Source organism: Giraffa tippelskirchi, chromosome 5 (assembly GCF_054371585.1).
Source record: "Giraffa tippelskirchi isolate mGirTip1 chromosome 5, T2T-mGirTip1v1.2.pri, whole genome shotgun sequence".
Taxonomy (NCBI): Eukaryota; Metazoa; Chordata; class Mammalia; order Artiodactyla; family Giraffidae; genus Giraffa; species Giraffa tippelskirchi.
Genome location: NC_137279.1, coordinates 48,575,128 through 48,598,134, shown reverse-complemented (window position 1 = coordinate 48,598,134; position 23,007 = coordinate 48,575,128). Strand labels below are relative to the sequence as shown.

At 37.4% G+C, this 23,007-nt stretch overlaps 1 protein-coding gene across 8 annotated transcripts in view; it reads right to left on the bottom strand.

Annotated features, from left to right (window-relative positions):
• Positions 1–23,007, bottom strand: part of CDC42BPA (CDC42 binding protein kinase alpha) — a 292,824-nt gene that overhangs the window by 257,734 nt on the left and 12,083 nt on the right. The gene's annotated exons all lie outside the window — the stretch shown is intronic.

The window sequence follows — 23,007 nt, the reverse complement described above, 5'->3', positions numbered from 1 at the left end:
CTTGAGAAACCTGTATACAGGTCAGGAAGCAACAATTAGAACTGGACATGGAACAACAGACTGGTTCCAAATAGGAAAAGGAGTACGTCAAGGCTGTATATTGTCACCCTGCTTATTTAACTTATATGCAGAGTACATCATGAGAAACGCTGGGCTGGAAGAAGCACAAGCTGGAATCAAGATTGCCGGGAGAAATATCAATAGCCTCAGATATGCAGATGACACCACCCTTATGGCAGAAAGCGAAGAAGAACTAAAGAGCCTCTTGATGAAAGTGAAAGAGGAGAGTGAAAAAGTTGGCTTAAAGCTCAACGTTCAGAAAACTAAGATCATGGCCTCTGGTCCCATCACTTCATGGGAAATAGATGGGGAAACAGTGGACACACAGTGTCAGACTTTATATTTTTGGGCTCCAAAATCACTGCAGATTGTGAGTGCAGCCATGAAATTAAAAGACGCATACTCCTTGGAAGGAAGGTTATGACCAACCTAGATAGCATATTGAAAAGCAGAGACGTTACTTTGCCAACAAAGGTCTGTCTAGTCAAGGCTATGGTTTTTCCAGTGGTCATGTATGGATGTGAGAGTTGGACGGTGAAGAAAGCTGAGCGCTGAAGAATTGATGCTTTTGAAGTATGGTGTTGGAGAAGACTCTTGAGAGTCCCTTGGACTGCAAGGAGATCCAACCAGTCCATCCTAAAGGAGATCAGTCCTGGGTGTTCATTGGAAGGACTGACATTGAAGCTGAAACTCCAGTACTTTGGCCACCTCATGCAGAGTTGACTAATTGGCAAAGACCCTAATGCTGGGAAGGATTGGGGGCAGGAGGAGAAGGGGACAACAGAGGATGAGATGGTTGGATGGCATCACCGACTTGATGGACATGGGTTTGGGTAAACTCCGGGAGTTGGTGATGGACAGGGAGGCCTGGCGTGCTGCGATTCATGGGGTCGCAAAGAGTAAGACACGACTGAGCTACTGAACTGAACTGAACCTACATAAAAACTTAAATCTCTCTAAGTTTAAAGATAAGTTTTTTAAAACAACGAGAAAATTTGCAATATATACTTTAAAGAATATATAGAACAGTTTTTTACACATCAATAAAAAAGACTAATATTAGAGAAATGGGCAGAGCATACAAAGAGGATAATTTAAAATAAAAAGATCATATGAAAAATATCAAAGACCTGGAAGCAAATCAGAATCTACATATTAAGTCAAAATATCAATTACTGATATTGGCTGATCTTGGGATAGGAAGAAAAAATGATTCATAATATCCTGTTTCTGGGAAACAGGTACACTCATACACCATTACAAGGAGTTTAATAACCTCTTTGGGGAAAGAAAACATTTCAGTAACTTTAAGTATTTTAAATGTGCATTGCATTTACCCCAAAATTTCACTTCTGAGTATCTAATCCTAAATAGTACAAAGATATATGTACAAGCCCTATAACACTCTATGTAGAACAAATATCTAGAAACTACCTAAGAAACAGGGAAATGGTATATAAATTATGGTATACCCATACCATGAAACACTATGCAGTCAATAAAAAGAATGAGGTAGACCTATATGAATAGGGAAACATCTCTTAGGTGTATTATCAAAAGAAAAAAAGGCAGTGACAGAACAGTATGTACAAAATTATCATGTTTATTTTAAAAAAGGAAAAGTTGTACATATTTTTATATGCACACATATCCCACCTAAATGAATGCACAAAAAAAAGGGTCTAAAAGGATATAGGCCAAAGAATTAACAGAGATAATATCTGAAAGAGAATGGACATAGGGAGCAGAAAAGGAGGAACTTTCACTTTCATAATTGAAGGCAGAGAACCATTTGGTTAAAAGTATGGAAGCTGAGGTTAGACCTGAGTTCAAGGCTAGGGTTTGTAACCTATTACCTATATGATCTCATACTAGCTACTTATCTTTTCTGAAAGTGAAAGTGAAGTCGCTCAGTCGTGTCCGACTCTTTGCGACCCCATGTACTGTAGCCTACCAGAATCCTCCATTCATGGGATTCTCCAGGTAAGAATACTGGAGTGGGTTGCCATTTCCCTACCTCATTGCAAAATGGAAATAACAGAACCTAAGTCAATGGGTTGTTTGTTTTTTCACTTTTATTTTATGGTAAATATATATACTTAAAATATGCCATTTTAACCACTTTTGAGGGTACATACCAGCGTTAATCACATTCACAATATTGTACAACCATCACTGATTTCTATTTTCAAAACGTTTTCATCACCCCACACAGAAACTCTGCCACTATTAAGCAATAATTCCCCATTCCCCTTTGGCCCCAACTTCTAGTAAACTCTATAATCTAGTTTATTTCTCTGTGAATGTCCCTTTTCTAGGTACCTCGTAAGAGAACCATTCAATAAGTGGCTTATTTCTGGTTTATTTCACTTAGCACAATGTTTTCAAGGCTCATCCAGGTTATAGCAGAATCAGAACATCATTCCTTTTTATGGCTGAATCATATTCCATTGTGCATGTGTGTATATCACATTCTTTTATCCATTCGTCAATTAATGAACACTTGGATTATTATGAATATCACTATGAACACTGGTGTATAGTACCTTTGTGGTGGTGTTGTGTTGTTTTATAATTAAATAATAAAATACTTAACATGTATTTCACATATATAAAGGCTCAATAAATGCTGATAGTTTAAATAAACTTGTATTAATGTACAACATGTACATTTTTAAAAATAACTGCTCCTAAGTCAGAGCAAGATCTGATGGTAAAATAATACTATAACTAAATTAGGAAAGAATGTGTCCAGGAGGAAGATATTGATCAGGAGAGAATATTTGTAAGTGAAAAACCTAAGTAGTAGTCTTTCATGCACAGTAGATGGGGATGCTGACAAATGAACAAAATATTAATCCATTTGATAGGTCATTCCTGTCATGGGCTATCAGAACTTAAATCCATTAGAGTAACTATCCTTATTCCAACACCATTCTTCAGATAAACTTCTAATAAAATATTTTCTGCAAGAAAAAATAAGCACTGATAGGGCTGACACAACTGACTCCAATGCTTGATAGACATATTCCTTATTATAAATAGCTAAGCTAGCATTCTAAAGTCACCTACTTTGCTTCCTACCAGTGAGATTAGTGAATATATAAGCATCCCTAACTTGATCAGTTTTATAAGGTTGAGTCTCATAAATTCTCCCAGAAGATGTCTTCATTAATCATTTAATTCTATATTTAATTCCATATTGAGTTCCTGTTCAGTACCAGCCACTGTGCTAGAAAGGACCTGTTACTTAGTCTTCCCATAGTAACAATTTAATATCATCACATACCTCTTTCATGCATTTTGAGTTATCAACACTACTAATAATGCATAAATAAGTAATAGGTTCAAAGGATATTTTATGTGAGAGTTTTATGGGAAGTAAATCTCAAAAAGACAAAATAAATGTGACACTACATAAATTTATTCCCACTCAGCTGGTCAGAATACCTCAATCAAATGGTGGGGTTTTGTTTTTGTCTTTTTGGGCAGTGTCATGCATCATGTGGGATCTTAGTTCCTTGATCAAGGATTGAACTCATTCCCCTTGCGGTAGAAGTAGGGAGTCTTAACCACTGGACTCAAAATGGTGTTTTAAAATTACTCCATATGTTTAAAATATGACAAAAGTAAAAGAAAATAGTTTGGCCATTTAGTTTATATTTTTTACGTGTTTTTAAAACATTTAAAAAGAAACATGAAGGGTCTTGCCTTACCAGCTATTTAAAATGTGTTTTAAAAGTATCAGTCCAAATATAGGTAGATTATCTAAAATACAACCTATGTATTCCATAAATGTATTAGAGTAGGGTATTTTTATGTTCTTGGGATGAGGAATAACTTTTCTAATCAGATACCAAAAGCAAAAACTCTAAAGGAAAAGATAGAAAGATTTAACAAAAATTTAGTTATATTTTTAATTGAAGTGTAGTTGACTGACACTATTATATTAGCATCAGGTGTACAGCATAGCAATTTGCTATTTTTGCAGATTATACTCCATTGTAAGTTATTATAGATAATGACTATAATTCCCAGTGCTATGCAATATATCCTGATTGCTTACTTAAAAGTTATGAATTTAATTCTCTTAATAAATTTAAAAGAAAACTAAATTATTGGATAAGTTTCTTAAACTAATTCTCAGTTTGTTTATGGAGACTATCTATTAACCCAAAAGTACTGGCAAGGTAAGTATTAATATTTTATAAACAGATAAGATGAAAACACTAAAAAAAAGCAAGATCTGACTATAAGATGATTGATAAAAATGATAAGGAGCTCAAAGTAAAATGAAAATAATAATGGCCAGTGGAGAATTCAGAAGAACGTCTTTGTCTGCTAAAATGTTTGTGTTTGGGACAGTGTCAGATATACATATATATTCAGAGTCTTGAGCCTCCCTTAACTGTTAAGGTGTAGTTCATTCTAATTGTGGAACACCTATGTCATATTCAAAGTTTCCTAGGAATTCTCAAGCAGATAAACACTAATGGAAAAGGGAGAGACCAAGGAAAAAAACATAACTTACCCAAGGCTTTTGAAACAGCTCAACCCTTTTGAAAAGATGACCAGTTGGGGTGGGGGACTGACTTTGATAGGTTTCAAATATTCACATATACAAAAAAAGAAAAAGGAAGGGGAAGTGGAGGAGAAGAGAGAAAGTGTAACTGATAAGAGAGGAAAGAGAAATGGGAAGGGTAGAGGGTAGAGGGATGAGAAAGAAGAGATTTCCCCATGCTGTGAGTTTGTAGGGAAAATGAAGTCTTACAGAAAGTGTATAGAATTAGATACATGTGCTGCTGCTGCTACTGCTGCTGCTAAGTCGCTTCAGTCGTGTCCGACTCTGTGCGACCCCATAGACGGCAGCCCACCAGGCTCTGCCGTCCCCGGGATTCTCCAGGCAAGAATACTGGAGTGGGTTGCCGTTTCCTTCTCCAGTGCATTAAAGGGAAAAGTGAAAGTGAAGTCGCTCAGTCGTCTGACTCTTAGCGACCCCGTGGACTGTAGCCTACCAGGCTCCTCCGTCCATGGGATTTTCCAGGCAAGAGTACTGGAGTGGGGTGCCATTGCCTTCTCCGACATGTGAGTTTGCTGCAATTCTGTAGTAGATATCTCCTAAATGGCAGATAAGAGGCATGGTAATATATGGTACAGGGAAGGGAAAGGAAAGGAGAGGTGGTAAAGGGTAAAGAGAGGAACCCAGTGGCCACATCCCTACTAAAATCCTCCTCTTGCCCCACACCTCACAATAACTACTAGAGCTAGACACCTGATCCAAGCTATCTCAATTAGATTCTCTCTCTCTCAATTAAAAGAAATAGAGAGTAGGAATCACAGGAGAGCATCCTTGGGAGACACCTAAAAGACAGTGATTAGCTTTATACTTTGAAACTTACATCTGGAAGTTTTAACTGAGTAACCTCTAGAGGAAGAGAAATGGAATGTCTGTCAGGCAAACAAGAGGGGAAAACTGATTCAGGAAAATAAACTAAATTAATCCAAAAGATAATGAGAACATATGGAAAATAAATATTTTAAAAGTTTTTTAAAAGGAAAAAATGGTAGAAATAAATCTAAATAATTCTGTATTTACAACAAATGTAAGTAGTCTATACATCACAGTCAAAATACAAAGATTTCACACTGAGAGAGAAAAATTCAGTCAGATGCTTTCCCAAAAAACATCCAAATACAAGAATACAGAAAGAATGTAAATAAAAGGATGGAAAAACAAACGACAAAAATAACCAAAATAAAGTCACATTATTTATATTAATAAAAGAAAAAAGTGGAACTGTAGGGCAAAAATCCTAACTAAAGATAATGATGGTCATTATATGAAATGATGAAGATCATTATATGAAGGTCATTATATGAAGATGCAATTCATCATGAAAATGTAATAATTCTACATTTTATGTACTTAATCTAGTACTACTCAAAGTATATAATAGGCAAAACCTGACAGTTACATGGAAAAATTGGAAAATATCCCATCAAGACAGGTAACATTAATACACATTAATTGATGGGTGAAGCAGACAAAAATCAGAAAATTAAATAATAAGCTGGGTCTAGTCAGACACAACTGAGCAACTTCACTTTCACTTTTCACTTTCATGCATTGGAGAAAGAAATGGCAACCCACTCCAGTATTCTTGCCTGGAGAATACCAGGGACGGGGGAGCCTGGTGGGCTGCCATCTGTGGGGTCGCACAGAGTCGGACATGACTGAAGTGACTTATGGGCAGGTTACACACATCCTTTAGTATAAGACAAGAGAGAGAAAACCCACCTGGTCCTGGGTAAAACCAGAGTAGTAAGTCAGAAAAAGAAAAGGAGTTCTAAGAACTAAAAGAAAAAGAAAAATTTAGAGTGAAGTAAATATTGCCCAAGACTGTAATATTAATATTCTTCAGGCCAGAACAGCAATTTTCTGAAAATTATTTTTATGGCTCCTAAGCAGCACTTCTGGTGAGTAACTAAAATTAAACAGTTGTTTACATAACACTCTAAAATGTCTGTTAGAAAATAGCAGGATCACTTCTAGTGTTTACTTATATACATTATACACACGTGACATAAGAATTTTGATGGCAGCTGAGTGGAAAAAGGCAACAGAATTTCTCTAGCACAATACTGTAACAGCAATGGGCTCTCTGTTATTATCTGAAGGCAGCTAAGATCTTGCTTAATATATTATAGCTTTTTAAAAACACAGATGATAAATTATTTAAGTATTTAAAATAGTAATACTACTTGCTCAAGAGCAGGTAAAAAGCAAACAGCAGAAAGGCACACCTCTACCTCACTTTTTGCTAGTGGTTCTTACATTTACTCAAGTGCATAACCAGTGAAATAAGCCAGTCAATAAAGGACAAATACTGCATGATTCCACTCCTATGAGATACTTAGTCAAATTCACAGACAGAAAGTAGAATGGTAACAGTCAGTGGTCAGGAATAAATGAAGATCTGTTTTTAATGGGTTCAGTTTAGTAAGATGAAAAAGCTATTAATGGATGGTAGTGTTGGTTACACCACCATGTGAATATATTTGATGACACTGAACTGTACACTTAAAAATGGTTTAAAGGGAAAATTTTATATTATGTATATTTTACCACAATATTTAAAATAAATATTTTTTTTAATTCATAGAAGAATTAAAAACTCAATAACTAAGAAATTGAGAAACTTCTATTCATTAACTTAATCTTTTCTGCAATGAAATAAATTTTCCATTATTCTGTTTCATTAGCAGAATATCAGTATGACTTAAAATCCATACACTGATGCAATACCAATGTCCTGAAAAGATACAGACAAGTCTCATAGATATTTTTGCAAGCAGACATTTATAATTCTTTTGATATAAAATGATATAGAAATTCCTATATAGGTTTTCTAAATATACATAAACAAGAGAAATATAAATGAGTAAAAAGTATTTAACCCACAAAAAAAATGAGGTTTCATGTGACATTGTAAAAATATCTACTAAGAGCTAATACAAATTTTGTCTTACCACTCTTTCTGCATGAAAAAATAATAGCAAACATATCTAAGAACCAAAAAATAAGATCTATTTGTGATGAAAATGTTTGTAATACATTTACTTTCAAAATGCTTTACTAGCTTATTTTAAATAGCTGTTGAACAATCCATAAACTCTTTCTTCTATAACAGGAAATGAATATAAAGTAATTAATGCTCTGTCTTACCATATCAGATATGATGGTGTAGTTTGACAGGTATTTAACAGTATATCTTGATATTTTATAACCCAAAATGTTACAAGAATTATTTTGTAAAAAAGATTTATTTACTTTTCTACATTTTATACTCAAAATGAAAAACTGAAGTTCAAGCAGTTCACAAGGTATGAGCTAGTCATAATCCAGAAATTTATTTCCAAATAATTAATCTGAAACTTAGAATACAATATCTCATCAAAAGTGCTACAAATAGCAGTTAGTTTTCCAGCCCACTTAAGTCTGTAAGTTTAAACCTAAGATTAAACAACTAATTATCAATTCTTCCATTCACCATCACTTTCAAGAGAGTGCGTGAACTTAATAGCACTGAAGATGTACTAATATTCTCAATCTATGATTCCTAAAGAAATACTGAATTGGTCCCTGAGTCTAGACTTCAAGGCAACATTTGGCTGAGCTTCTCTCTTACAAGACTCCAAAGTTCTGCCAACTATTAGAAATTAGGCAGGCTGACCAAAGGATTCAATTCCCTGGCACACATCTCCAGGTGGAGATACACGGTCCATCTATCCAGCCAGACACACGGCCCAACCTGACCATGACAAAATTCTCCTGGTTTCTTGCCTTAAACAGGGAGCAAAACAAACTGCCTCGATGGTACTAATGGAGGATCCAAACTTTTTGTAAAGATTAACCTGACACTCTCCAGTATGAAGCTGTGATTCTTAAGCAGAAGTGCACATTAGAATCTATAGGGAAGCATTTTAAAAATTCACATACCATTTCCTCATCCTGAGTTAAATGAATAATCATCTCTGGAAGTGAGTTAAAAATCATATATATTTTGAAAAAGCCACACAAGTTATTTGGACGTATACCCTAAGTTGAGGCTTCTCTGGTGGCTCAGACAGTAAAGAATCTACCTGCATGCAGGAGACCCAGGTTCGATCCCTGGGTCAGGAAGATCCCCTGGAGAAGGGAATGGCTACCCACTCCAGTATTCTTGCCTGGAGAATGCCATGGATAGAGGAGCCTGGCAGGCTACAGACCAAAGGGTCCCAACAGTTGGACACAACTGAGGGACTCTCTCTCCCTCTCTCTCTCTCACACACACACACACACACACCCCTACCCTAAGTTAAGAACCACTGCTTTTGAGGACTTTAAGTAATTGTTCAATAGCCACGTATACCTATGAAAGACAAATCAAAATTTACTTTCTTGGTTTCATCTATCTGCTCCTGAAATAAAAGACCCAAACCCATCCATCTAGCCCTAAAACAACTGGCCCAAAACCAAACCAGGTAAAGGGACCCCATTAAAAAGTCACAATAAAGGCTTTTCAGGATTTGGTGCTGTTTTTCTGGAAGAGTGCCAGGTAATTCCATACAAATGCTATCCTCTGAGTCCCACATGCTCCTGTCACTAGACAGAGGAGCATCTACCATGGAAATATCAATTGAGAATAAAATCCAAGAAACTCCATCTTTGTCTCTATCTCAGACTGGTATGAGAAAGAAGCAATCTTATTTTTGCACTAGTCAAATGATTTTGGCATAGCCTAGTTAAAACTGCAGGTTTCCCTTGTAGCTCAGTCGGTAAAGAATCTGCCTGCAATGCAGGAGACCAGAGTTCGATCCCTGGGTCGGGAGGATCCCCTGGAGGAGGGCATGGCAACCCACTCCAGTATTCTTGCCTGGAGAATCCCATGGAGGGAGGAGCCTGGTGGGCTACAGTCCATGCTGTCACAAGAGTTAGACATGACTTAGCAACTAAACTAGCATGATAAAACTGCAACATAGCCTGCTTCTGAGCAGCTGGATGTAGATACTGGGACGGGGCAGGGGGGGAAGCGCGGAAAACCACAATCCTACTAGCTGATTAAACTCATCACCACAAGTGTCATGTAAACACAACATTCCTGACAATCTCAATACCTCTCGTTAGGATGGTCACTCCCCTATCCTCTAAAATCACTGTTTTATACTGTGCAGAAAAGAGGTGGCACTGCAGGCCTAAGGCTCCTATTCTTAGAAAGACCTGCTGGCAAGGCTGGTCCTTGCCTAAAGTCTGGGAACTCGGGTGTGGGAAGTGTCCCCTCAATGCTGACAGGAGTTAGTGGCTCAATGTGCTTAAACTGTGTAAACAGTATGGCTTAGGCTGAATGCTTGTGTTCTGGGCATCTGGAATTTTGTACGTGCTAGTCAGAGGGAGCCCATGTTACCAGGCTCCAAGGAAAACCTTAGGCAGTAAGTTTTTAATGGATGTCACTCATTAAACATTGTTGGTAGTCAACACTTCACACATGATGTCACAATTCACTGTTGAAGGGATTAATAGCATCTTAGGTGAACTATGGGAGAAGATTCTTGGAAGCTTCTGTTTGGTTTCCTCCGCCTTCGCCCCATGAGCTTTTTGTCTTTACTGATTTTGCTTTGCAGCTTTTTGTTACACTAACCATGACTATGACTACATGTTGAGCTCTTTGAGTCCTGCTAGTGAAGCACCTAACTGAGGGGTAATCTTGGGGACCCCGTCAAACACATCTCCTCTCTCCTTAAATTTCCAATAATTCCCACCACTCTCAGCTGATTACTCTGTCTTAAATATTAATGAAATAATAGAAGCAATCAGAAGTGAACTCCTTTATCCTCCCACAACCCTGTAACTGTACCCTTGTGCTCTGCCTCTCTACTATATATATATTAAAAAAAAAAAGTGCCCTGCTTCAATCAAAGACCAATCCCTGTATTTATTTTCCTCTTTCCTATGTCATAAACACTTCTCTGTCTCCTCAGTGGATCACTTTTATCAACCATAGTTTTCCCCCATGCTTAAAAATCCTCCCTAATCCCATGTCCCCTCTAACTACCACCAAAATTCTTTGGCCCCCCCATCACTGTGAAACCTCTGTAAAAATCGGCCATATAATTGTCTATATACATATACATAAACACATATGTGTGTGCTTATGTGTGCGTCTTCCACTTTGCTCCATTTTCTCATCTGACTCAATTTAGACTTATGCCTGCATCCTAGCCACATTCACAACATGTGACAGTCCTTTCTTCTGAAGCTTTTCTTTTGACTTCTGACAACATGTTCTCCTGGTTTCTTCTATCTTGCTAGCCACTCTCCATTTCTGGCTCCTCTACTGCTCAAGCTTTAAATTTTGAATGCTTCCAGAGTCAGCCCTTAATCTTTTTCTTATCTACACATTAAAAATTCTCATCTAGTCCCATGGTTTTACCTATAAGCAGATGAATCTGAAGTTTGTATCTCCAGTCCTAACCTCCGAAACAACTGTTTCCAGACTAACATATCAACTACTTACTATTTCAAACGTGGCCAAAACAGAATTCTTAATTCTCACCCTACTCTATTCTTCAGGGATAATAGTCTGACTTCCTAGGTGACTCAGTGGCAAAGAATCTCCACCTGCTAATGCAGGAGACACAAAAGACGAGGGTTCAATATCTGGGTCGGGAAGAGTCCCTGGCATAGGAAAAGGCAATCCACTCCAGTATTCTTGCCTGGACAGAGGAATCTGGTGAGCTACAGTCCATAGGGTCAAAAAGAGTCAGACATGACTGAACACAATGGCAGTACAACTGAGTAGTTGTGATTAAGAATGTGAGCTCTAAAATCAGATTAAATGGTTTAGACCTTGACACCACCACTTAATACCCCAGTTTTCTCATCTGTAATATAAGAATAACTGCTACCTTCTTCATAAGGTTGTGATGATTATTATTAAATAGGATAATCCATGAAAACTGCTTAAACAGTACCTGGCACACAGTAAATAATCAATATTAGCTATTGTTATTCAGCTGGTTGCCCAAAGCAAAAACATGGGTCATTCCATGACTAATAATCTAAATTATGACCCAAAACACTCTGTCATGTCAAACTCTTATTTTCTTTAGCACTCCTCGAAATATCTAAAGTAACCCTATTTATTTACCTGTTTATTTCCTGAATTCCCCCCAAATTTTGATGTAAGTTTCACGATAGCAGAGACCCTGCCTGCCTTGGTCATTGCTGGATCTGCAGAAAATGATACCTACCACATACTTGATATGCTATAAATACTTGTTAAAATGAATTAATGGGTGAACTCCAAAATCATTCTATCATAACAAGAGACTACAAATCCTAAGGCTACTTATGCTTTGGTAGAAAGCAATTTACAAGACTCTTTGCTTTAAAAACAAATACATATTCAATGACTTCCTACTGTCCAGAGTCAAATTCAACTTACGTAGTAACACTTCTCAAATGGCCCCAACCCACCATTCCAACTATATTTCCCACTATTCCCTCACTCTGCTCCAAAGCACATGCCTTTGAGCTTTCCTGCCTCCATACTCTTAGCTCCACTGTTCCCTTCCATCTAAAATGCCCTCCCTCCTACCTCTAATTCACAAAATGCTATTCTAAGGATCTTAAATGTCACCACCATAACTGATCCTTTTTCACTCCCTACTCTCCTTATCAAAAGTAATCCCTCTTGTGCCTCCTTTAATACATTTATATTCTGCTTAATTCCTTGAGAGTAGGAACCACATACTGTCCATCTTTATTGTTCCCATACTCTATTATACACATAATAATTCCCACACTCCATTATACACATAATATTTATTGTGTACAATAAATATTTATGAATTAACTTTAAACAGACCTTCTCCTAACCACACCATCTGGAGGTATCACTAACAATAAAGATACACTGGAATTTATTTGTGTCAGAGATACAAGGAGAGCTGATTCTTGGTGTGACATATATAAAAAGACAATTAATAATCTAAGATTATTCATTTTGGTTGCCAAACGAGTACCACAAACAAATTTTACAAGCATTCAGAGAGGGCTAAGCCAACAGAAGATGTCATGGCTTATGCTCCAATTAAAAAAAAAAAAAAAAAAGATGGAATGGCTGAGAAAAGTATTTTAATGACCATCTGCAATCTTGAAATTAAAATTTAATTGTAGATATCTACAATGCATCCTTTTCTCTGTTCTATATAGCAACACTAGCTCAGAATCCTTAAATCAAAACCATACATTAGAGTAGGCATTACTTAGAGGTGGTCAGGGAAAAGGCAAAGAACACCATAAAACTTTACTGTAGCACTAATAATTCCCAAAGAAATTGCTATAAACTGCTAAAAACCACAATGCCAACTGTAGTAGAGACTGCTTGTGGTTTACCCAGAACCCATCCACTCTTTCTAAACAGAATTCTAGTATTGTTACCTATACTTCCCTCACATAGCCTATGTACCCTCAATAATCTCAGGAAAGTAACCACTAGATCAAGAATAGACATGTTTCCTCGTTCTAGCTATTCAGACTAGAGGGGAGACTTTGGGGGTGCTTCTATGAAAGGTAGGTAGGCTTGTCCCTCTTGAGAGGGCTATAGGAAGCCACTTCCCTCTGTCTACGTCTCTCAATTGCTCTCTTCTCCCACTTAAACAAGGGATCAAGTTGCTCCAGTGCCATCAGTATCACAGTCTTGAGGGAAAAGTGTTAAGAGAAGCCAATGTTACAGCTGTGGTGAGTACAAAGATACAATAATACAGAAATAATATAGGACATATTTCTATAGAATAATATAGAAAAAAGATTATGATAATAAAATGTTAATGATAATGATAACTAATATTGAGGGCATACTATGTGCCAGGCACTGGTCTAGTACCATATGTGCAATATTTTAGTTAATCTTCACAACTCTGTGAAGTATATATAATAACTATCACCATTTTTAGAGATGAAGAAACTGAGGAACAAAGAGGTTCATCAATATGCACCATTGCTTTGTCATGTTAAGTGGAAAAAGGAGAATATAAAAATACCAGAAGTGTTCCCATGTAGAAAGCTAAATGTGCATATAAAAATAATAATAATAATAATAGGAAGGCACAAAAATGACAAAAGCTACTATGTCGTAGTGACAAATTTTTTTCTACTTTTTAAAAAATTGTAGTGGCCATTTATGATATTATATATTACGAACAAATAATTTTAAAGTGTAATTTACAAAACATATATAAATTAATCCCCTCACACATTGCACACAAACAGAAACCAAATTAATATAATTGGAAAGGTGTATCGATTAAATTCAGATCTATAAAACCAAAAATCTCAAAGTTAACCTCAACTTAAACAAAATAAAAATGTATTTCTTTTTCAAACAAAAGAAGTCTAAAGGTAAACAGTCCAAGGCTGGTAGGGCAGTCTGACAAAGTTGTCAAGGGATTCAGGATGCTTTCACCTCCTATGTCATCCTTGGAGTATGGCCCTTATGCATCCATCCTTAAGGTTCAACCTCTGAAGATATCACCCGACATATTCTCTGTATAGCAGAAGGGAGTAAGTGGGGAAATCTCACCTTTTAATGAAGCTCCTGATAAAACATATCACTTTCACTTAATGTCTAATGTCCAAAACTAGTCCTGTGTCCAAACCTAACTGCAAAGAAAGCTAGAAAATACAGTCAACTGAATATCATTAAAGAAGGGGAGCCCCATCAAAACTCTAACAGCCTTTTTTAATAGAAATGGAAAAGCCAATCTTCAAATTCCTATGGAATTACAAGGGGCCCAGACTAATTAAAACAGTCTTGAAAAAGAAGAACAAAGTTGGAGGGCTCATTCTTCCTAATCTCAAACTTATTACAAAACTATAGTAATCAAGGTTCTGTGATACTGACATAAAAACAGACACATAGACCAATGGAACAGAACTGAAAAGTCCAGAAATAATCCCATATATTTATGGCCAACTGCTTTTTGAAAGAGGTTTAAAGTTCATTTGATGGATAAAGAATAATCTTTTTAAGGAATTATGTTGGGACAATTGGATCTCCACATATAAAACAATGAAGTCAGACTTCTACTTCACACCATATACAAAAATTAACTCCAAGTGGATCAAATTAAAAATAAGAGCTAAATGGCAACGCACTCCAGTATTCTTGCCTGGAAAACCCCACGGACAGGGGAGCCTGGTAGGCTACAGTCCATGGGGTGGCAAAGAGTCGGACACGACTGAGCAACTTCACTCACTCACTCGCAAACCGTAAAACGCTAGGAAGAAAATATAGAGAAAAATCTTCATGATATTGGACTTCGCAATGATTTCTCCGATATGGCACCACAGGCACAGGAAACAAAAGACAAAATAAATAAACTGGACTTTCTGAAAATTAAAAAGCTTTGTGCATCAAAAGACAATTATCAACAGAGTAAAAACAAGCAAAGCACAGAATGGGAGAAAATGTTTGCAAGTCATATATCTGATAAGAGCTTAATATTCAGAATACATACAGAAGAACTCTTCAGCTTCTTCAATACAGAAGAACTCTTCAACCTCAACAACAAAAAAACAAACAACTCAATTTAAAATACTGGCAAATGACCTGAATAGACACTTCTCTGAAGAAGATATGCAAATAGCCAATAAGCACATGAAAATCTGCCACTAATCATTTGGGAAACACAAAATAAAACTACAATGAGATACCGTTTCACACATACTAGAATGGATACAATCAAAAAATGTCAAGCTACCAAGTGTTGACAAAAATACAGAGAAACTGAAACCTTAGTACATTGCTGGTAAGACAGTACAATGGTACAACTGCTTTGGAAAACAGTTTGGCAATTCCTCAAAAATGTTAAACATAGTACTATTTGTCCCAGATATTCCACTCCTGGGTACATGTCCAAAAGAATTAAAAACAGGAAATCAAACAGATATCTATATACCAATGTTCAATGCAGTATTATTTATGATAGCCACAAAGTAGAAACAACCCAAATGTTCACTGAAAGATGGATGGATAAAAAAATGTGGTAATATACATACAATGGTATATCATTCAGCCTTAAATATAAATAAAACTCTGATATATGCTACAAAAAGGATGCATCTTGAAGACATTAAGTGAAATAAGCCAGATACGAAAGGATAAATATTGTATGATACAACTTTTATGAAACATCCAGAATAGGCAAATTCATAGAGAAAGAAAACAGATTACAGGTTGCCAAGAGTTGGGGGAGAAGAAAATGGAAAGTTATTGCTTTATGAGTACAGAGTTTCTGTTTGGGGTGATGAAAATTTCCAGAAATAGACAGCCGTGATGGTTACAAAACATTGTAAACATGTCACTGAATTATACATTTTTAAATGGTTAAAACAGAAATTTTTGACATATGCTTAGCCATCAAAAAAAAAAAATTTGTAAAAAAAAAAAAAGAAGAACAAAAGGAGACAGGAAAATGGGGGAAACCAGAGAGATTACTGTGTTTTTCATCCATCTCAGAAACAAATACATACACACACACACACACACACACACTCTCATGTGTAGTAAGAATTTCAGGCAGCTACAATTTTCAAGGGTCCTTCCCTCCCCAGAGTTGTACCATGACTCCAAGTTCAAATACATTTACAAAGCACTGGTAACAAGGAGCATTTAGAGCACATCCAAAACACATACAAAAACACAAAATAATCACAAGTTAAATTATAATCAAACAGCATCAGAACTCAACCACTGTAACTGCCTTTACTCACGCTGCATTATTTTTGTAGTAATAATCTAAAGTAACAACCTAATAACTTCTTTTTAGTATTAATAATTCGGCTAAGGTAAGAGAAGCCTAGGTAAGGAGAAACCAAAGTAAGGCGGTAGGTGTTGTGAGAGGGCATCAGAGGGCAGACACACTGAAACCATAATCACAGAAAACTAGCCAATCTGATCACACGGACCATAGCCTTGTCTATCTCAATGAAATTAAGCCATGCCGTGTGCGGCCACCCAAGACAGAAGTGTCATGGTGGAGAGGTCTGACAGAATGTGGTCCATTGGAGAAGGGAATGGCAAACCACTTCGGTATTCTTGCCTTGAGAACCCCATGAACAGTATGAAAAGGCAAAAAGATAGGACATTGAAAGATGAACTCCCCAGGTCAGTAGGTGCCCAATATGCTACTGGAGATCAGTGGAGAAACAACTCCAGAATGAATGATGGGATGGAGCCCAGGCAAAAACAATACCCAGCTGTGGATGGGACTGGTGACAGAAGCAAAGTCCGATGCTGTAAAGAGCAATACTGCATAGGAACCTGGAATGTTAGGTCCATGAATCAGGGCAAATTGGAAGTGGTCAAACAGGAGACAGCAAGAGTGAATGTTGACATTCTAGGCATCAGCCAACTAAGATGGACTGGAATGGGTGAATTTAACTCAGATGGCCATTAAACCTACTACTTCACGACCCAGATAATCACGATGGTGTGATCACTCAACTAGAGCCAGACAACCTGGAATGTGAAGTCAAGTGGGCCTTAGAAATCTTCACTACGAACAAAGCTTGTGGAGGTGGTGGAATTCCAGTTGAGCTATTTCAAATCCTGAAAGATGATGCTGTGAAAGTGCTGCATTCAATATGCCAGCAAATTTGGAAAACCCAGCAGTGGCCACAGGACTGGAAAAAGTCAGTTTTCATTCCAATCCCAAAAAAAGGAAATGCCAAAGAATGCTCAAACTACCGCACAATTGCACTCATTTCACACACTAGTAAAGTAATCCTCAAAATTCTCCAAGACAGGCTTCAGCAATAAGTGAACCGTGAACTTCCAGATGTTCAAGCTGGTTTTAGAAAAGTCAGAGAAACCAGAGATCAAATTGCCGACATCCGCTGGATCATCAAACAAGCAAGAGAGTTCCAGAAAAACATCTATTTCGCCTTTATTGACTATGCCAAAGCCTTTGACTATGTGGATCACAAGAAACTGTAGAAAATTCTGAAAGAGATGGGCATACCAGACCACCTGACCTGCCTCTTGAGAAACCTGTGTGCAGGTCAGGAAGCAACAGTTAGAACTGGACATGGAACAACAGACTGGTTCCAAATAGGAAAAGGAGCACGTCAAGGCTGTATATTGTTACCCTGCTTATTTAACTTATATGCAGAGTACATCATGAGAAACGCTGGGCTGGAAGAAGCACAGCTGGAATCAAGACTGCCAGGAGAAATATCAATAACCTCAAATATGCAGATGACACCACGCTTATGGCAGAAAGTGAAGAGTAACTAAAAAGCCTCTTGATGAAAGTGAAACAGGAAAGTGAAAAAGTTGGCTTGAAGCTCAACATTCAGAAAACTAAGATCATGGCATCTGGTCCCATCACTTCATGGGAAATAGATGGGAAAACAGTGGAAACAGTGTCAGACTTTATTTTTGGGGGCTCCAAAATCACTGCAGATGGTGACTGCAGCCATGTAATTAAAAGACGCTTACTCCTTGGAAGGAAAGTTATGACCAACCTAGATAGCATATTAAAAAGCAGAGACATTACTTTGTCAACAAAGGTCCATCTAGTCAAGGCTATGGTTTTTCCAGTAGTCATGGATAGATGTGAGAGTTGAACTATAAAGAAAGCTGAGCGTCAAAGAATTGATGCTTTTGAACTGCGGTGTTGGAGAAGACTCTTGAGAGTCCCTTGGACTGCAAGGAGATCCAACCAGTCCATCCTAAAGGAGATCAGTCCTGGGTGTTCATTGGAAGGACTGATGTTGAAGCTGAAACTCCAATACTTTGGCCACCTCATGCGAAGAGTTGACTCATTGGAAAAGACCCTGATGCTGGGAAGGACTGGGGGCAGGAGGAGAAGGGGACGACAGAGGATGAGATGGCTGGATGACATCACCGACTCAATGGACATGAGTTGGGTAAACTCCGGGAGTTGGTGATGGACAGGGAGGCCTGGCATGCTGCGATTCATGGTGTCACAAAGAGTCGGACACAACTGAGCGACTGAACTGAATTTGGCTAAATATGTGAATAAACCAGATGGTATTCATATAACCATATCTGCTATATCCTAAAAACTCAAAAGGAAAATTAACCAAAGCTAAGCTGAGCTTTCCTTGGAAGAAAAGCTATAACAAACCTAAACAGCATATTAAAAAGCAGAGACATTACTTTACTGACAAAGGTGCGTCTAGTCAAAGCTATGGTTTTCCCAGTAGTCATTATGGATGTGAGAGTTGGACTGTAAAGAAAGCTGAGCGCCAAAGAATTGATGCTTCTGAACTGTGGCACTGGAAAACTCTTGAGAGTCCCTTGGACAGCAAGGAGATCAAACCAGTCAATCCTAAAGGAAATCAACCCAGAATATTCATAGGAAGGACTGATGCTAAAGCTGAAGCTCCAATACTTTGGCCACCTGATGCCAAGAGCCAACTCATTGGAAAAGACTTTGATGTTGGGAAATATTGAAGGCAGGAAGAAAAGGGGTCAACAGAGGACGAGATGGTTGGATTGCATCACCAACTCAATGGACATGAGTTTGAGAAAGCTCCAGGAGATAGTGAAGGACAGGGAAGTCTGGCATGCTCTGTCCATGCTGACTCGCAAAGAGTCAGACTGACTGAGCGACTGAACAACAAAGCTGAGCTAAACACACTGGTCATCTATAAAACTCCATATCCAATATGCTGGAATAGAATCATATTTAAAGGCATGTAAATATTAACCTTTACATTTTAGAGGCTAGTATCTTTTAGAAATGGACAACCTTTAAAGTAGAAGAAATATAAACCAGGTGAAACAGTTAATCATAGTGAAAATCCTTCTGTGAAAGGACAGTAGTAAACTGAACTAAACATTTTCTTGGTATTTTTTCAGAAAGTTTTCCAAACTTTCAAAATGAGAAATTCAGACTCCAATATAATTTGAGTAACATGCAGAGAATTTTAGGGGAAAAAAATTAGTGCCAACAGCCTTTACCTGAAAATTCTTAGTGTTGGGGCTTTTTAAAATCTAAATAATTTCTATTTCAACAACTACATACTCTTACAAAAATCATCTTTGTATATTTCAGAATTGAAATGTAAATTAGATACTGCTACAAAGGAAATATTACTATTGCTAGAGGAAAAATTCCTTCAATATTTCCAAATACCATCTATATGACATCATTTCCTTTTACCTCTTTTTTAAAAATGGGATGATTGAAATTGTATTTTTTGTAGCATATCTAATTGAAAACAAAATGATACTAGGTCATTATAAATATTTCATTCTAACCCTGGGTAACTATTTTAAACTATGGATGCTGCTATCTAGGAACTCTGGTTAGATCTAGTTTAAATTATTTTGATTCTAAGTAAAAGCACTGTTATCTAGAAACTGAAAAATGATCACCAATTTAAGATTTAAGTTCTAGTTTACAGCAATACTATTTTTAATGTTTTCTTCTTCCCGTTTAGATGAAATGCAAGAATAAGTACAGAATGTTTTAAGTTACAATCACCAACAAAGTAAGTTACCAACAGTCTGGGAAACAGTAAAAATGACCTTCACAACAGCAGTGCATTCAACAAAATAATCAGGAGAATAATCTCTCATGTAAGGAAACAAAAGTACTAAATAACTGTTTAGTCCTTTGGGCTGCTATAATAAAATACCACAGATCTGTTTCTTAAATTCTGGAAGTTAGAACTCCAAGACCAAGGTGCCAGCACAGTTGCCTTCTGTGTCCTCACATAGTGGAAGGGTTCGCAAGCTCTCTGGGGCCTCTTTTATTATAAAGGAACGAATAATCCCATTCAGAGAAGTTCCACAAAGGCCTCACTTCTAATGCCATCATCTTTAGGGGTTTGGATTTTAACTTATGAATTTTAGAGGGACACTAACATTCAGACCACAGCAGCAATTCAATAATAATTTGTTTTGGAGTATGTTTTTCAAGTATCCTCGAGTTCAAATTAAACAAGGAAAACATCCCCTGAAAACCTGACCCAGAAGTAGTTAAAAAACAGTACTGTTTCCCACTTAGTCCTACTGCTAAGCAACTACCTGAAACAAACTTCTCATAACCCAGCCCTAAAACAAATATGAAAAGGATAACTCAAATTATTTCGGTTTCAAAAAATTTTCTCTGTGGAACATTAAAATTTATTTCAAAAAGAATCTGATTTAATATGAGGCATTTCCTTGCATTTACAAGGTCCAACAGGAATTTCAGAAGACTCAAGAGAGGCTGTGTGTTTAGTTGCTCAGTTGTATCCAACTCTTTGTGACACCATGGACTGTAGCCCATCAGGCTCCTCTGTCCATGGGATTTTCCAGGCAAGAACACTGAAGTGGGTTGCCATTTTCTTCTCCACAGCATCTTCCCGACCCAGGGATCGAACCTGCATCTCCTGTGTTGGCAGGCAGGTTCTTAACCACTGAGCCACCAGGTAAGCCTACAAGACAAGCTCAGTACTGTTAAAACAGAGCTATCCTGCAGCTGAGTATCTGACAAGCATTCTGATGTCTGTTGTCATAATACCTTGTCGCTTACTACTTATAGAAGTGATCATTTCATCCATCTTTCATATCATTTGTATAATTTAGTTTGTCTTTACTGATCTACTAGAGTTCCTTTGTTGTGTTCAATTCCATAAACATTGAGTAATATGTGTGCCTTATGTAACTTCATTAATGTAATTACATAGAATTTACCCTACCTTTTCCTAAGATAAAGACTATTCATAAAATGCGATCTGTAAGAACAGAGCAATCACTAAAGAAGAAAAAAGACTATCTGCTCAAAAATAAACTGATAAATTTTAAATCTATTTACCGTATCCAGTTTTGAGCTCCTCGGTTAAGGACTTAGAAAAAAATTTGAAAATGAGATTAATGAGGAAAGATTAAAGGAACAGGGACTACATAATTCTTCAAAAACTATTTTTTTAAGTATTCATGTTTATTAGTTATTCAGAAACACAGATTCAATTGCCAATTAAGGTTAAAGAAAATCACCAGGCCCCAGTAAGTACCTTCACCCTCACCAAAAGCCTTTCCCTTTCTGTATCAACCTCCCAACACAGTTACAGCATAACCTTCAGTTTAGTTCAGTCGCTCAGTCATGTCTGACTCTTTGCGACCCCATGAATCGCAGCACGCCAGGCCTCCCTGTCCATCACCAACTCCCGGAGTTTATCCAAACCCATGTCCATCGAGTCGGTGATGCCATCCAACCATCTCATCCTCTGTCGTCCCCTTCTCCTCCTGCCCCCAATCCTTCCCAGCATTAGGGTCTTTTCCAATGAGTCAACTCTTCACATGAGGTGGCCAAAGTATTGGAGTTTCAGCTTCAGTATCAGTCCTTCCAATGAACACCCAGGACTGATCTCCTTTAGGATGGACTGGTTGGATCTCCTTGCAGTCCAAGGGACTCTCGAGAGTCTTCTACAACACCACAGTTCAAAAGCATCAATTCTTTGGTGCTCAGCTTTCCTCACCGTCCAACTCTCATATCTATACATGACCACTGGAAAAACCATAGCCTTGACTAGACGGACCTTTGTTGGCAAAGTAATGTCTCTGCTTTTTAATATGCTATCTAGGTTGGTCATAATTTTCCTTCCAAGGAGTAAGCGTCTTTTAATTTCATGGCTGCACTCACAATCTGCAGTGATTTTGGAGCCCAAAAATATAAAGTCTGACACTGTTTCCACTGTTTTCCCATCTATTTCCCATGAAGTGATGGGACCAGAGGCCATGATCTTAGTTTTCTGAACGTTGAGCTTTAAGCCAACTTTTTCACTCTCCTCTTTCACTTTCATCAAGAGGCTCTTTAGTTCTTCTTCGCTTTCTGCCATAAAGGTGGTGTCATCCGTATATCTGAGGTTATTGATACTCCTCCCAGCAATCTTGATTCCAGCTTGTGTTTCTTCCAGCCCAGCGTTTCTCATGATGTACTGTGTATATAAGTTAAATAAGCAGGGTGACAATATACAGCCTTGACGTGCTCCTTTTCCTATTTGGAACCAGTCTGTTGTTCCATGTCCAGTTCTAACTGTTGCTTCCTGACCTGCATACAGGTTTCTCAAGAGACAGGTCAGATGGTCTGGTATTCCCATCTCTGTCAGAATTTTCCACAGTTTAAATCCATATTCACTGTTTCTATTCCTGTGACATGATTTGTGACCATTTCCTACACAAATATTTTTCTTAATAATTGCTTTCTCATTTGCTTCATTTTCCAAGCAACTCTAAGCTCTCCCCAGATTTCTGAATCTCCTCTCAAGATATTCACTTACATCAGATATTAAAGAAGTCTCTCAGGGAGATTTCTTTGCTGCCTCTTATCTGGGCTGATTGACCTCTATGTTCCATGCAATCACTCTGTATTCTCCCTTCACCA